This window comes from Prionailurus bengalensis, chromosome D2, assembly GCF_016509475.1.
Source record: "Prionailurus bengalensis isolate Pbe53 chromosome D2, Fcat_Pben_1.1_paternal_pri, whole genome shotgun sequence".
In the NCBI taxonomy this organism is placed as follows: domain Eukaryota; kingdom Metazoa; phylum Chordata; class Mammalia; order Carnivora; family Felidae; genus Prionailurus; species Prionailurus bengalensis.
The window spans coordinates 64,452,671-64,466,799 of record NC_057351.1 but is presented as its reverse complement, the minus strand read 5'-3'; the positions used below and the strand labels follow the sequence as shown (position 1 = coordinate 64,466,799).

General features: G+C 40.5%; 1 protein-coding gene across 5 annotated transcripts in view; it reads left to right on the top strand.

Annotated features, from left to right (window-relative positions):
* SORCS1 (sortilin related VPS10 domain containing receptor 1) overlaps positions 1-14,129 on the top strand; it is a 518,222-nt gene that overhangs the window by 249,526 nt on the left and 254,567 nt on the right. The window lies entirely within an intron of this gene.

Sequence of the window (14,129 nt, the reverse complement as noted above, 5' to 3'; positions counted from 1 at the left end):
GGACCTGTTGGTCTAGAAGCTCTGGGGAAGAGACCCAGGAATCTGAAGTTTTAGCAGGCTTCCTTCCTCCACCCTCTGTCATAAATATCAGGCAGATTGTCCTTTAGAGAACTGGCCTTTTAATGCCCCTCAATGAGCTATGATTTAGGAACTCCTCAACTTTTAACTGTTTTCCTAATTAAGCTTATAGATATAGTTTTTCTTTCTTTTTTATTTTTTTTTACATAAAAAAGATTACCTTGTTCTTTAGTTCCAAATCTAGTCTCGTTAATATTTCTAACTGCAGTATGGCTGGCTCTTTATGATTCTGTCAGGAAGAATAGAGCATGCTTATATAACTAGTAAAATGGAACTCTTGCACACGAAGACTTCATTTTGGACCGTCATTGGGAGCCTAATCAGTATCTGTCTTAGGGTCCAAATAAGGATACCCATTACAATTTGAATTCCAAACTCTTAGCCACCAAGTGCCATCATTATCAATCTTATTAAAACTAATATCTCCCATGAAACTCTATTAGATTTCTATTGCTGCCTAAAAAAAATTATCATAAACTTAACGGTTTAACAAAGCACAGTTTTGTAGATCAGAAGTCCAGGTGAACTCTGCTGGTTTGCTGCTGAGGGTTTCACAAGGTTGCAGTTAAGGTATCGCCTGGCTAGGCTCAGACCTGGGGTATCTGGGATAACATTCTCATCCATGTTAATGGTCAGGTTATTGACAAATCCAGTTCCTGAGGCTGAAGGTCTGAGGTCACTATTTCTTTGCTGGTTGTCATCTGGTCCTGTTCTTTGTGTCCAGAGACAGGCCACATGTCTTAACACATGGTCTTTCCATGTTCAGTCCAGCAGTGGCACCTGGCATCCTTCTCAGGCTTACTCTATGGCTTAGTCTTCTGCCTCCACCCCCTCACTTTAAAAGCACGTGTGGTTGTACTGGGTCCATCCAGATAATCTACGATAAACTCCCCATTTTAAGGTGAACTGATTAGTAATCTCAATTACGTATGCAATGTTCCTTTTGTCATTTAGTCTAACATATTCATTAGGGAAGGACACCTTTGGAGAGGGAGGCAAAAGTCTGCCTACCACATCCACATACATCATTAAAATTTAATAAAAAAAATAAGTTGTCTAACTGTAACATAAAGATAAAAGAAGTATTGTGTTTAATAAATGAATATATTTTTCATGTATTTTAAAATGTAAGACTATAGAGCCTACACTATTAGAAAGTGTCCACAGGAAGAGTATGATGAAAGCTTGATACAAATGGTGAGGATCCAAGTTCCATGAGCAGCATGTGATTTTAAGAAACTGAACAACTGGGGCGCGTGGGTGGCGCAGTCGGTTAGGCGTCCAACTTCAGCCAGGTCATGATCTCGCGGTCCGTGAGTTCGAGCCCCGTGTCAGGCTCTGGGCTGATGGCTCAGAGCCTGGAGCCTGTTTCCGATTCTGTGTCTCCCTCTCTCTCTGCCCCTCCCCCGTTCATGCTCTGTCTCTCTCTGTCCCAAAAATAAATAAAAACGTTGAAAAAAAAAAAAAAGAAACTGAACAACTCTTGGAAAAGTTCCCAATAGAATTTTGAAAAAGAATGAAAAGAATTCCCTTGAGTTAAATGGGAGTCAGGTTCTGTAAAATTTAGTATATATTAAAAATTTGAAAATATATATGTTCATATGTACATGGAGTTTGACAGTAGAGATATTTTTCCAGCTTTAGGAAAGCCTAGTAAAATATTTGAAAATGATGTATGACAGTATCTAGCATCTCTAGGCCCATGTCCTATATCCCCCCAATCATTATGACAATTCTAAAACATCCAAAAATTACAAAGAGTCCCCTAACAGATGATGACACCCCAGATGAGAAACACTAGCAGAGTGAGAAGGGAAATTTTTCAGCTTGGAAATACTGGTTGGTTCTCTCTGGACCTTTAAAAGAAGCTCTGTCGGAGCACCTGGGTGGCTAGTTGGTTGAGTGTCTAACTCTTTATTTCCACTCAAATCATGATCCCAGGGTCATGGGATTGAGCATGCATTGGGCTCTGTGCTCAAAGTGGAACCTGCTTGAGACTCTCTTGCCCCTCTCTCTCTCTCTCTCTGCCCCTCCCCTACTTGTTCAAAAGAAAGAAAGAAAGAAAGAAAGAAAGAAAGAAAGAAAGAAAGCAAGCAAGCAAGCAAGCAAGCAAGCGAGGGCGGGCAGGGGAGGGGAGGGGAGGAGAGGAGAGGAGAGGAGAGGAAAGGAGAGGAAAGGAGACAAGGAAAGGAAAGATAACTCCTCAAAAACAATTTCACTAAGTATCATACAATCTGGCCACTTACACCATAGGGACATGCATAGACAAGGAATGAGGGTCAGACCTGTAGTATCCAGTTCATTCTTGGGCAGTGTGTTACAGAAAGAATGTAAGGTAGAGCTTACAAGTATGGACTTCGGAGTCAGACAGATTGACATTTGAAAGCAGGTTCTACCCATTATCAGTTGTCTAGGTATGGACAGGTTCCCTTAATTGCTGGAGCCTCACTTGCATCATCTGTAAATAGGAAAGTCTGTCTGTAAGAGTACCTTGCCAGATGCTATGGAAGAAGCCTCTGCTTTTTTCAGGCATGCCCTCTCCCTTTGCTTCTGTTCCCTGTACCTCAGCACCAGAGCAGGGTTCTGCATGTAGCAGATGGTTCATCTTTAGGGTATAAGTTCTTGAAACTGCAAGATGAGGTTGGCTTTCCAGAGGGACTGGATTCTTCGAGAATCTGCAGATTCCCGTGTCCTTCTCCAAAATTCTTGTCCAGAAGGTCCCAAAAGTGTCTCATGGTGAGTAGATCAAATATTCAAATACTTAATTTCCACTGTTCACCAAACTTTGCCTATGGTTTTCTGAGGGCTCTATCCATTTTTTGACTAGAGTATTATCTCTTCAAAAATAGATTGATGTTTGAATTTTCTCCTACAGCCCATTAAGAACCTGAGTTTTCTTCCCTGGGTTTTAGGGAAGATTGGTTATTGTTGATAATTTGTATAAAATCCCAGCTGTGGCAAAAAGAAAAGATCTCAGGATTTTCAAACACATTTTAAAGCAAACAAGGGTTGAAATGTCTTCGGAGGTATGAAAATAGTAACCGATTCTCATTAGCCTCATCACTGTAAGAAAAAACTTGGCAAATGCCTAATTACTGAAGTCCTTATGCCAGGTGCTATGTAGAGGACACTGTACAGGCACAGTCTCTGTCCATGGGACGCTTGCTCTAGAAAACCCTCTTAATAATACGAAAGTACCGCATCTTTGGGTACAAGGATGGGTGCTGATGGTGGTGGTATTTTCAGGAGCCACAAGAAATTACATTGCAATGTGGGAGGGAAGTATAGCTCACAGCTAACCACATAAATGATGCTCAAGAAAGAGCTAAAGATTCAACGAGTCCTGGAGACTTCTTTTCCAAGGCAGTCTCTGAACAGAATTTTGGGGAGATCATCCTTCATTTTGAGAGAATTAGGCTCATGCATGATGTGGAAATGCTGGGGCATCCTGTCTTTCATTTCTCCGCCACCCCTGTGTGTAGTTTTGACACACGATCCACGTGGCTGACCATTTTTCTTCTGGGAGGAAGCCAGAGAGTGCATTCCCTTGAGCACTTGCTCAGGTATTAATATCCAGCTCTGTGCTTTCATTTCACTTCCTGTAAAATTCCATCAAATTCCATCTGTAGATCCTGTGCTTGACCTAAGGTTAGATGGCAGGGGAACAAGATACTGATTCTCATTTTGAATCACAATAGTTGCTATAAATAGCAAACTTTATAACTTGGTAGCTCCCTTGGATGCAACATGATGGATGAGCTTCTGCTGATTAAAAAAAAAAGTCCATAACTCTTAAACTATAGTTCAAGTTGAAGTAAACTATAATAATAAAGCACAACTAATATACTCCTGAATTATTCATGTTGAGTATAAAAACTGCGCCTTCAATGTCAAAGAAGCCACATCCCCTACAGTGTATCTATAATCAGAAATCACAGGAATTACCCAGTCCTAAATGAAAAGGAAAGTTCACGTACTTTCGGTGTTATGGTAAAAAGAGCATGAACCAAAGAAATTATTGTAACTAGAAAATGTTATCAAGAATAAATTAAAATTATTATAAATTGTTAATAGAAATCATTGTTAAGTTACTGTATTTTGGTGCAGTTGATAAGTTGATGATGACCTTCAAATACTCCCCACTGACAAATGAAGCCCAAGGATGACTCCTGACTGAAGTCCTTCGTCCAAGCCATCCTTATCCCATAGCTGGACTCCCTGCCTTTCCTACTTCTGCCATTCTCGAGTTTGTTCTACAAACAGCAGTCAAAATTAGCTTTTAAAAACTGTTGTCAGGTTCTGACACATCTTTGAGCAAACCCTTTGTATGCTTTCCCATCTCACAAATGAGAAAATCCACAATTCTTATGCTATACTCCAAGGAAGGCCTTGCATAATCTGGCCTCTGCCTGCTTCTCTCTACTCATCACCGTCTAGAAGCTATAACCACACAACTTTCTTTGGTCCCTTGAATATACCTTAAGGCCTTTGAACCTGTCATTTGTTCTGCTTCAAATGTACAGCCATTTCCCTCCGCAGCTTAAGTCATCTGCCCAGAGAGGTCTTCCAAGGTCATCCAGTAGTCACCAGGCTGTCACTTTTTAATAGCAATACCCAGTTCTGTTTTCATCCGAGAACTTATATAAACAGTAAAATATCAAATAATCTTCTTCGTGGGATCGATTGCCTCTTATGCTAAAATGCACGCTCCTTGAAACAAGGATCCTTTCTTATTTTGTTTTGTTTTGTTTTTGTAATTTAAGTTTGTTTATTTTGAGAGGGAGAGAGAGAGAGAATGCATGCACATGAGCTGGGGTGGGGCAGAGACAGAGCAGGGGAGAGAGAATCCCAAGCAGGCTCTGTGCTGTCATCATGAGGCCTGATGCTGGGCTCGATCTTACAAACCATGAGATCATGACCTGAGCTGAAATCAAGAGTCAGACTGAGCCACTCAGGCATCCCAAGATTCTTGCTGGTTTTATTGAATATTTTATCCCCAGTATCCAGCACATTGTCTGTCATATATTGTCCACAAGTCATCTGCTTTGTTGTCTGATAAGCTCAGTTGTACACATACGTTATTATAGAAGTGTTATATACTTTTACTGTTTTAATGGGCTAGAATCACTGTTGTTTTTTCTTGGTGTTTTTTTTTTTTTTTTTTTTTGCTTGATAGGTAACTAAAGCCTCACTGATCTGATTCACTCCTATCACTAACAGTAAGAAACCTAGACCATCCCCAAATGCCAGCAGACTTATATTTAAGAGAAAAGAACGATTTCAGGCACAACGTTGACTGTCATTGTGGAGTCCAGATAGCATTTTCTCTGATTATGCAAATTCTTTGGCTCTCAGATGCCATGAGCTCATTGTATATTAGTAAATATTTATAAAGTGCTCTGTATTGACTAAGTGTTTCACAATAAGGTTGATTAGTGATTCCTCCCAGCAACCTTGTGAGGTCAATCAGCATTATTAAAGAACAGCCCAGAGATGTTGGGCAGTTTGCCCAAGGTCACTCAGCAGGTCACTGGCAAAGCCTGCATTGGCAACTTCAGCGCCCATTACTATGACAAGCCCTGGCGTGGACTCCTCTTGGAAGGGTGACCCTTAATTGCTTCTCTTGTAAGGTAGGCGTATAAACACTAAGTGTTCCGAAGTGAGAGAAGAGTAAAGGCCTTGAGTTGAAGGAGTTATTGGTGCAATTAGAAACTGGAGCCAGCTATTGAAAATTGAAAATGGTGCTTAATGGAGGTGAATTAGAGGACATTATTTTTGAGAGAATGAGAAAATTACAATGTGAAGAAGTAGGAATGTAAAAAGCAGGGCTATGTGTAGAAAATTATTTTGGGTGGCATTGGAGGTTGAGAAATAAGAAGTTATAGGACCAAAATATTTTAGGAAGAGTCTGGGTTAGGGTATCAGGCGTAAGTTCCATCCAGAACTAATTTGAGTGTTCCAGAATAATATGCCACCCTCTCAGCTGCAGCAAGCAGTGTTTTCTGATGTTTTTTGAGGGTAAAACCTGCTTTCAAGTGTTTGATTCCCTAAAGTCCAACCTACAAATTACACAGGTCCCATCATTTTCTTGCTGCATATCTTCTAAAAATGATCTGTTTTAAGAAACCATGCTGCATCTCACTTCCCTTTACATTTTTCTTTGTTTTTTTTCTTCCTTCAGGATTTAAGATAAGTTGTTCTAAGTCAGTGATCTATTATGTTCTATATAATTTTCGTCCTTTGCAGCTTCAGATTATATCTCCTTACTCTGTTCCTTGGAAGCAAGTTCTCTGAAACTAACCATCAACCACAATAATAACTGCTTGCATTGAAAAAGGATTTCTTGCTACACCGAAAACTTTTCAGGGAGCATCTTCTCTGACCCTTCCAACAGTCCAATGAGAAACAGATACCATTTATAGACCCTTTATACAGACAGGGACACTAAGCTCCCAAGTGTAAATCCAGAACCTTTGTTCTATGAAAATGTTAGTAATATAATGCTTGCCCTTCTCAGAACCTTCCAAAAGCTTATCATGGCATGCAAGGCTCAGTGTGTTCTATGTGCTATCGTCTTCATGAGGGGCCACCTGTGTTAGCACTCTCCTCCTTGTTTATAGCCTTTGCTGTAGACTGCTCACCTCCTTTCCGAGTCATATACTCGGACCTCATTTAGTGCCCTGGTACTTGTTTTTCCTCACTGTTCGTAACACTCTTTCTCAACATATACACCAGCCCACCTTCTATGATTCTGATTTATTCTCAAATGCCTTATCAAAGAGGACTTTCTATGTAAAGTAGCACATGCCATGTTCACTCTTTGTCCTCCTTAACTCTCTTATTTTACTTCATGGTATTTACCGTCAATTGAAAATTTATACGTTTGCATATATGTTTATAATCTGTCCCCACTGGAATTTAGGCTCCACAAAATTTTAGCAATTTTGTATTTTTTTCTTCGTTTGTCTCTTTTATTTCCAGGGCTCAGAACGAGGCCTGGAACGTGGGAGACACAACATCACCTAAATAATTGTTATTTGAGTGAATGAATGGACCATGGCACGGTATTGCTTGCTATACTATTTCTAATAATTAGACTAACTTCATGGTAGCTACACATTATGCCTGGTTATGAAGAATCAGTTTTGGACTTTTGGTGAACATTTTGTAGCCCCTGTTACCAAGCATTCAGGTACCATCAGTGCTACAGAAAGATGTGAGCCAAGAAGGATGTGAGTGTTTTAATTTATAGTATGTAAGAATTCAGGGAAGGGGCTATTTTAAGATCATGGATGGGACTGCCAGTTTTTCCTAGATTACTTTGCTTTTTAAATAAAATCAGAAAATCTGAGGGAAGTGGGACCTGGAAATTCTCCTGGGTGCTTGTGGATGTCAGTGTGGTCTGGAGTAATAGCATAGGTTAAAAGTCCATCCCCAGTCAACTGGACCATTCAGATTTTGTTGAAGGGATTTTGCTTGTGGGTCAGTTATATATCACTGCAGGCAGACTGGACAGAGTACACATCAGTGATTGAAGTGTTTCTGGTTTTGTGTTTGTTTATTCCATGAGGGACACTGGAGTACTTTCTTTGTAAGGATTGTATGTAATTTAAATTTTTTTAATATCCTCTTTGATTGACTCCAGCTCTAGCCCTGCTCCCTTTCCCAAATGTAATCATAATATTCAATTTGGTATGATTCCAAAGTACAGTTGTATAAGTTTCTTAAACATCTAAGCCTCTGTTTCTTTGTTTTGTTTTGGGGGAGAATCAGCTCTTTCACATATAATATTATGTCCCTTCCTTACACTATTAAGTGATGCTAAGAAGGATAGGCTTTGTAAAGTGATTTTTTTTCTCTGATGAGATTAAAGTGCTTTTGCATATTTGATAACCTGTAATTCTGAGAAGTGTCTTGGTATGAGAATCAGAAAACCTGGGTTCTCTTCATGACTTGAGACTCAATTGAATGCTTGGCTTGCTTTACTCCTGACTTTTAGCTCCTTTGTCTGCAGAATCATAAGGCTGGGCTTATTCCACTGTGTGGAAACTCCTTTATTGATCCCCAGAAGTTGTTTGAAAATGTTAAAGAGTTAGTAAAACAGGGAGACTAGGTTGTGTGTGTGTGTGTGTGTGTGTGTGTGTGTGTGTGTTAAGAGATTTGATGGGTTGGGACAGACCACAGGTGTTTCAATGAGGATAGTTCCCTATCTGTTGAATGCATAGAATAGGGCTTAAACTCTTCTACTGTGAAGGAAGGAAGGAAGGAAAGGAAAGGAAAGGGAAGGGAAAGGAAGGGGAGGGGAGGGGAAGGGAAGAGAAGAGAAGAGAAGAGAAGAGAAGAGAAGAGAAGAGAAGAGAAGAGAAGAGAAGAAAAGAAAAGAAAAGAAAAGAAAAGAAAAGAAAAGAAAGAAGAAGGAGGGGGAGGAAGGAAAGGTAGGAAGGAAAGAAGGAAGGAAATCATTGAATAGAGATGAAATCATCTCTAAGACCTTATTGAAGTTCTAACAGTGTAGCATTTTTAGTTCTCCTGAAGGTAACAAGGACCCCCCCCAAAAAAATGGTGATATTATACTGCAATGATATGCAACAATGAACAAACTATGTTTTCTGACCAGGCTCAGTCATTTCACTTTTGAAGAAACTAAAAAGAAAATAGACAAGATATAACAGGCGAAGGATATACCTCCATCTTAACACTCCAACCCCTGGCTGTCTCCTACAATTTGGGGATGAGAGTTTTCTCTAAGCTTTACTTCTCAGAAGTATGTTGTTGGCTCCTGTATGGATCAGAGTTCCCCCATACTCCTCCAACTACAGGAATTCTTGAATGTTAGAAAACAAGGCTAGAGATCAGCTAGTCCAGTCCTCTCCAATTACACATGGAGAAGCACTCATTCATTTCTCAGTCACTTAACGGTTAGGATACTGAAGTTGGCAAGAGCTCAGTTATGCACCATCATGTGAGGCTGCAGTTCCTTCCATCTATTGGGGGGGGGGGACAAAACAAAATAACAAACAAAAAACCTGACAATCTGACCCTAGACCATGACACCCAGAGAACAACTCACACCTCAGGATAATTGGATCGTTTAATATCAGGGAATCAAGTCAAGCCCCTTGTCACTGCTAAATGTGTAGCTGCTTAGGCTTCCAGAATACATTTTTTTCACAAGTTTCATACGCATGTGCTGATTGAAGGGCTAGGAGGACCGAGTAACATTGGCTTCATTCACAATGAATGAAACATTTACTAAAGTTTGCATATTCCCAGGGCAGGACAGATACAGTGCTTCTTTAGCAAAACAGTGTGTCATGTATGAGAGTAAAGCACTCTGGCAGAAATCACATGTGACAATAAGCAATTGCAGGTCAAATTCTTTTACTGACAAGGATGGTAAAAGAAGCGATATGTATACATATGTGTGTGTGTGTGTGCGCGCACACACACACACACACATACGTGCCATTTCCTGTCTGACACTCTACACAACCAGGGCGAAAGTCCACAGTGGCCCCTGGTACCATCAATACCTCTGGAGTCTTAGTTTATCACATGGTTGGGCTAAGGGGTCCTTATTCAAACACAAAATTGACTTGAGGATGATAACTGGCGGAGATTATACAGTGGTGGTTGATTGTGTGAGAGGCAGGTGACCTAAGCTCCGTGTGCTTCACTGGGAAATCCCATCTCTTTTTCTCCCCCAGACTATCTTCCTTAGAAAGAGCACAACTCCAGTGCATAAGCTGCTACATCTTTGTGTTAAGCATGCTGGCTTTGGGGACTCACTGCCTGGGTCTGAATCGGGCTCTGTTGCCATGTAGCTTTGGGAAAGTCAGTCATCCTCTCTAAGTCTTGATTTCCTCGTCCATAAGATGTAAATCATACCAGTACTTAACTCATGGAGTGCCATGAGAACTGAGTGAGCCAATCCTTGTAAAGTGCTCAGCCAGAGTGTGGTATGTTTTCAGCATTCAGTCAGTGTTCAGTATTATTATTCATAAGCAATTTGGCAAGTAGTTATGAGTGTGTGGTAATGCGGCCTGTGAAGATGTGGCCTCAGCATGAGAATAGATGCCCTGTGCAATGGATCAGAAATGCCTGAGGATTAGGGTCCTATCAGAAGAGAGAGCCCTCGGTAAAGCTGAACAGACATGCCTCCCCTCCTAAATTTATCTTTGTGTAACTAATAAATATATGTTTTCCATTGCCATATTTATACAGAATACATTAATAATGCATAATACATTCTATGTACACATTTGTGTGAGTTCTTCCTAAGTAAGCCCCTAAATTCTCTTATATTTATGTCTCTTAATGACTCTTGCCTGACATAAACTCAGGGCATGGTAGCCCGGAAATTTCCTTGCCCCCTTACCCTCCAAAAAGAAATACAAAAACCAAATGTGGAATTTCTCCAATTATATTTTCTAATAAGACGGGAGAACATTTAAGAGAGGTGGGGTTCAATTCACTCAGCAACATGATTTGAGCCCGTTCTAGATTTCAAGAAGTAGCTCTCATGTTGCAGAGAGACACAAGAGTAAGTATAAATGAACTGTGCTCTCTAGTCGGTGGTATCAGATGGCGAGAGGAGAACCATAGAAGGTTATATATGGCAGAATATAGAAACAATATAGGAGATGTTCAGTTGAGTCTGAGCTCCATTCTGCAGAGGGATGTGAGAAAGTTCAGTGAAGGAAGGATGTTTGAATCCAGCCTTGAAAAGAGAAATGGGCAGAAAGAAGATTGAAAGGGTAAATACGAACTACTCCTGCCTTTGGAGAGCACAGTCTACATTAACACAGAAAATTGTGAGCATTGACAGTTTCAATACAACATATAGCGAAAATAGAGATCCAGGTATCAGAGTTACCTGACAACTTAAAGTAGCTAAAATTCAAATTTTAGTTATTTTTATGCTCGAAAGATGAATCTAAAGATATTTCAGAGGTAAAAGTAACCCCTATATTTGGTGTTCGCTGTATTATAGACCAACAGTCTTATTACCCCCAGCAGAAGCATGTGTGGAAATGTGTTGTTTACTACATCGCCGCCCTTTCCTTTCCGTGATACATAGAGTCACATTGAAATGCATTCCGGGTTCTTACCTCAACTACCCTGTGTGGCTAGAAAGAAACTTCAGGAACACAATGTGATAATCCCACAAGGAAAAGAAGACAATGGCACCGAAAGACCAGAAAGATGAGCAAGAACTTTTATACCTTATGGACACAAAGGTACCCATCCCTTACATTTAAAAAATAACTTTAAAAAAAATTCCAGATCAAAATAAATTGGAAATCCCGTGACCTCTGGCAGAGTGGAAATATCTTTATAGCACGCTGCTGTTCCTGTCCCTAAATCTACTATGTAACCCCCTTCTCTCTAACTCTGCCAATTAACCTGAGAAGCTCAGGGTATCCAAGAAACAGAGGGAAGCTTGTTCAGCTCAGGATGTACCATAACGTCTCAGCAGCACGTTTAAATTATACGTTTAGGCTGACAGGCAAACGTATTTCACGGCAGAATCCTTAGAAAGCAGGAGACAATTTCCTTCAGGTCCACGTCATCATTTGATGTAGATTGCCTATTATATTCTTGAGGTATTATGAAAAATGGATTTGGAGATATTTTCTTGACAGTGGGTAGACTAATGGAATCTGGTGACTGTATTTAAAATGTGCAGGGGTTTGTTATAACGTGGTAATAGAAATATCAGTTGCACTGACAGGTTAAAAAAATCTGTCAATGCATGATAATGAAGTTATTTAAATGTCGACTCACTCGCAAACATTTTCCAAACCCTAAATTATTCTCACTGCTTTAACCTCATGCATCCTAAGTTATTAAGGAGCAGTGTCTGCGATGCAGCCAATGTGCCTTTGGCTTTGGAAGCTATTTTTATGCCGCCAAATGCATGAGGAGCAATGAAAGTGGCTGCTCTTAATGATTTTAGGAAAGAAACAAAACACAGAAGCCGCAGCTGCTTGATTTAGAGGTGAATGTTGTTCCACTTTCAGGATATCTCATTGGCACCGATTTGAGTAATGCTCCTATGCTTCCTTGCTTCCTGTCCCCAGGCTTCCTTCTACAGCTCAAGTCTTTGCTTTGTGACCTTGGAAGTATGGCTTGATGGGTCTGGGATAGGGCATGTTACCTCTCTGGGGTCTGAAGGGAGAGGAGGAGGAGGTCAGGTTATTTGGATACTTTCTAAAGCTTTTTGAAGAAGTAGTCTGACTCATCCTTGGTTCATTGAGTGTCCATCAGGCTTCATGCATTCATTCACCTTCCATATGGAGAAGACACCTGATGTGCCAGCACTGTCCTGAGTCCTGGAGATTTGGGGCTGACCAAACATAAGCCCCCTGCCCTTCTGGCACTTCAAGTAGTCTAAGATGCTAGCCAAGCGCTTCTTAATTAACAAGTAGAAGAGCATAGAACATGCTCCCAGTGCGGGTCCCATGGTACCCCACACAGCTGATTGACTCTGTTAATAGCAGGACTGCAGCACCCTGGCCAGATTATGCAAGCTTCTTAATTTTGACTCAGTAGAAGTCCAACTGACCACACAAGAGGAGCAAGCTTCCACTGAGTCAGCCGGTCAGTCAGGAACAAATTATGAGTGCCTGATGTGTCCGGGGAACTCCTCTGAAAGCTAGGAAGACAGAAGTGAACAAAACAGACATCTTTTCTACTCTCATGGAGTTTTCATTCTGGTGGGGGAAGACAGAAAATAAAAAAGTAAGTAGAAATCTATCAGATGGGGATAAATACTATGGAGAGAAAATAAAAGAGGCCAGGGAGGATTGAGTGTGCTGGGGGTGTGGGAAGATGCTATTTGATACAGGATGACTGATGTTCAGAAAGAAATGAGGGGCCGTTTGGGGAAAGAGCTTTCCAGATACATGGAATAACAAGGCTGGAGTGGGCGAGGGCAGGGGCAGGCAGAGAAGGCAGGGAGATTAAGAGTTAGACATCTATTCTATCACCAACTTGTTAGATAAATAAGTAAATATGACTTGTCCAAAGGAAGTCTGAAGTTTATTTGTTCAGGAAACCAGGCACTGACTGGTTACTCAGCTACTGAGTTTCTGTGTCCACTTCTGTTTGACTCCAAGTATTTAATATTTCTCTTAAGCTATGATATCTTAGTAGTCTTCCTGAGATATCGTCAAATAATTAACAAGTTGGCCCACTTACTTTTTCCATTTTTCTAACCTTACTAGGAGCTAGGGTGGATGAAAGACATACCTTCTCTTATCATTGTGAGAGGCTTTTTTAATGTTTTTCTTTTTTTTTATTTTGAAAATTATTTTATTTATTTTATTTTTATTATTTTTTAATATGAAATTTATTGTCAAATTGGTTTCCATGCAACACCCAATGCTCATCCCAACAGGTGCCCTCCTCAGTGCCCATCACCCACTTTCCCCACCCTCCCACCCCCCATCAACCCTCAGTTTATTCTCAGTTTTTTTTTCCTGAAATTTATTGACAAATTGGTTTCCATACAACACCCAGTGCTCATCCCAAAAGGTGCCCTCCTCAATACCCATCACCCACCCTCTCCTCCCTCCCACCCCCCATCAACCCTCAGTTTGTTCTCAGTTTTTAACATTCTCTTATGCTTTGGCTCTCTCCCATTCTAACCTCTTTTTTTTTTTTTCTTCCCCTCCCCCATGGGTTCCTGTTAAGTTTCTTAGGATCCACATAAGAGTGAAACCATATGGTATCTGTCTTTCTCTGTATGGCTTATTTCACTTAGCATCACACTCTCCAGTTCCATCCACTTTTAGGCCATATTTCATTTTTTCTCATTGCCACGTAATATTCCATTGTGTATATAAACCACAATTTCTTTATCCATTCATCAGTTGATGGACATTTAGGCTCTTTCCATAATTTGGCTATTGTTGAGAGTGCTGCTATGAACATTGGGGTACATGTGACCCTATGCATCAGTGCTCCTGTATCCCTTGGATAAATTCCTAGCAGTGCTATTGCTGGGTCATAGGGTAGGTCTATTTTGAATTTTCTGAGGAACCTCC